A 3,163-nucleotide genomic window follows, 5' to 3' on the forward strand; every position below is an offset into this window, starting at 1 on the left:
AAATAAATAAAGAGAAATTGCCACTTTGTTTCTAGAGTAACGTTCGCAAGTCAATGGAAGTTCGTGAAGGACATTTATCTTGCAAAACAATGAGACAATACTTTCTCATTCTCCATCCTTCTAATGATTGGTAAAAAAAAGACATCGATTCAAAGTAGGTTTTAGACAATAGTTCGCACCTCGATAAAATGGCGTGCAGAGTTCGAGTGAAGCCCTTACAAAGCCAGAGGCCAGCTCACTGAATATATACCTCAAAGACTTAAGTATATGTCCTAGTACTGAGAAATATTATGAGGACGAGAGCTAATTTGAACATAATTTATTGGATGCTTCTCAATTTGCATTCCGAAGGCCATCAGCATTATTATTAAGGAGGCCCGGGAACTAAAATCATACAACCTGCTGACGTCATTGAATTTGGTCTATTGGTCACGTGTTCCAAGAAACAACCGGAAGTAGATAATATCTAATTATAAAACCGAAAGAAGATAGATAACTATTTTCGGGGATTTAGCAGAAAAGCCCCCCCCCCAAATAAATAAAATAAAAATGAATAAAAATGTTACATGATAAGGGCTGTCCCCTTTTCATGTAAGTATAAAAATGGAGAATTTAGTTTAAAATGAAAATGAAATAGCAATAGACAAATTCGAACCTCGTAATATGGTTTAGAAATAGATTACGTGTGAGAATTTAAAAATGTAAAACAAACATTTGTTTAGAATATAGATAAATATTTCAAGGAAAGAATGTTAACTATCAAGTTTGTTATGAAATTTTAAATTGAAAGAATGCAGCTTATAAGATAATGTTTTTAACATATTGGAAAAATAGGTTACTGAGAAATAGGAAAAGTTTTGGACACGTATGTCCAGAGCACGGGAAAGAAGGGACATGTTTTAACATGTGTATGACGTCACGAAAAATAGAAAGTTCTAGGAATAGAGAAAAACTTTAGTTAGAAGACAGTCAGTGAGAAAACTCGGAAAGAGTCAGTCGTCTAGGAAGCGAGACGTCACTCCAAGGAAAGAATGTGAAACTTTGAATTCTTGGTGATGGAAACACGGCCGTGTGGCGAAATAAACCATTATGTGTTTTGTAAAGCTTGTCTTGTGTTTATGATTGTTACAAAAAGGTAAAGTTAAATTGTATTATATATTTGTGTTATAAAATGTCTTTTCATACACATCTCGACTTCTCATATTACAATGTGAATCTACATCATGTCTACCAATGTCCGAACTGTCTGAACACTATCCCTTCACTCCAAGAGCTTCTTCCCCTTCTGCTTCCATAAACACAATTAAGGAATGAACATTTAATATAGAAGAATCTCTCCTAACATGAACAATCTTTTTTGTTATTTGTTTTAATTAAAAGCATATTTATCGTTTGATTTTAAGTAGATTGTTTAATAATTGTTTATTGCAGCATTTGATTGTTTTCTACATACGTAATCGTGCATACATATTTTAAAATTTATATTGGATAATATCCATATATTTAATCAAGTTTATAGATTGAATAAAGTCCATGTATTGAATAAAGTCCATGTATTGAATAAAGTTCATGTATTGAATAAAGTCCATATATTGAATAAAGTCCATGTATTGAATAAAGTCCATGGATTGAATTAAGTCCATATATTGAATAAAGTCCATATATTGATTAAAGTCCATATATTGAATAAAGTCCATATACTGAATAAAGTCCATAGATTGAATAAAGTCCATAGATTGAATTAAATCCATATATTGATTAAAGTCCATATATTGAATAAAGTCCATATATTGAATAAAGTCCATATATTGAAAAAAAGTCCATATACTGAAAAATGTTCATATATATTCATATTCGTAAAGTTCAGTTTAACTATAAATCGAATGATGTTGTTTTTTTTTCTTCTTTTAGTATGTTACTTACAAGTAAATAATTAACTTATCATAGTCTTAAAAGCATGAAACAAAATATTTCATTGCTTTTAACGCATAAACACAACTGTTCCGTCTTGAATTAATTAATATTGAATGAGTTTCAATAGAAAGCACCGTGTTCCTTATTTTTCTTCTTTTTAATGCAATTTTTAAGTTTTCTAATAATTTTATATATTTTTTAATTCATTATCGAGTGTTCACTGTTCTACAAATCTTGCTTGCTAGGACCTGAGCGATGACGTCATTTTTCAACTCATGAGCCTTAATATATTACGAAGGCCACGCCATAATAGCACGCACACACACATACACACATTTATACAGAACTTACTTGGATGTCCGGCTGGCGTTGTCCGGGTGTTTGGAGGTGTGTGTTGAGATAAAAAAAAGTGGTAGTAGGAAGGCAGGCTCGAATCCCTACCGCGAAGGAGGAAAAGCACGTGGAAAAAATATGACGTCTTTGCCGTTGCGTCCATCGCCAAACAGGAAGTGACGTAGGTTTAAATTAAGGCTAGTCAATCGAAAAGAGGAGATGACTTTCGAAAATATCGGCGGAAAAAGCGACCCCTCCCTGTAGAAAAGTGCTAGTTGATGGTGAAGGAATTAATGCTTTTAGCCAATTTTTCGATATTTGTCGTCCGAATAGTCGTCTTCAAAACGATACCGATATCGCGAAAATTCGTCGCCTCTGTCGAAAATATTAGGCAGACATAATACATAATACATACATACATACATACATACATGCATACATGACGATTGCAACGTCTTGTCAGACGAGTGCCACTCCCTCAGACATTTAAAATCCATGAGCCCAAATGCCTGAGGGAGTATCTATATAAAGATGATGTTACAGAGTCTTAGCCTTGTACGACAGCTAAGTCTCTCTCTCGGTTTAAAATGTTGAGATCCAGCAACAAGCAAGAGCAAGATAGCCAGCAACAAATTAAACTGAAGACCACGGCTTATGGGAGCCCTCTCCACCCCAATACACATATACACAGACACAAATATACACGGTGCTAGTTGGCCGTTGACCCAGAAAAAGAGTTCATTCGCCCTTTGGAAGGTCTTGTTTTTATTCCTTCATGCATACATACATACATACATACATTTAAACAGACGGATGAGATTTATATTATAGATTAACAAGATAAATATTTTCTTTAAAATTAGAGCCTACCAAGAAAATTCAAAACTCAATCTACTAGATAAAGCTAAAAAAATAG

Source organism: Euprymna scolopes, chromosome 34, assembly GCF_053919585.1.
Source record: "Euprymna scolopes isolate OS-2025 chromosome 34, ASM5391958v1, whole genome shotgun sequence".
Lineage (NCBI taxonomy): Eukaryota > Metazoa > Mollusca > Cephalopoda > Sepiida > Sepiolidae > Euprymna > Euprymna scolopes.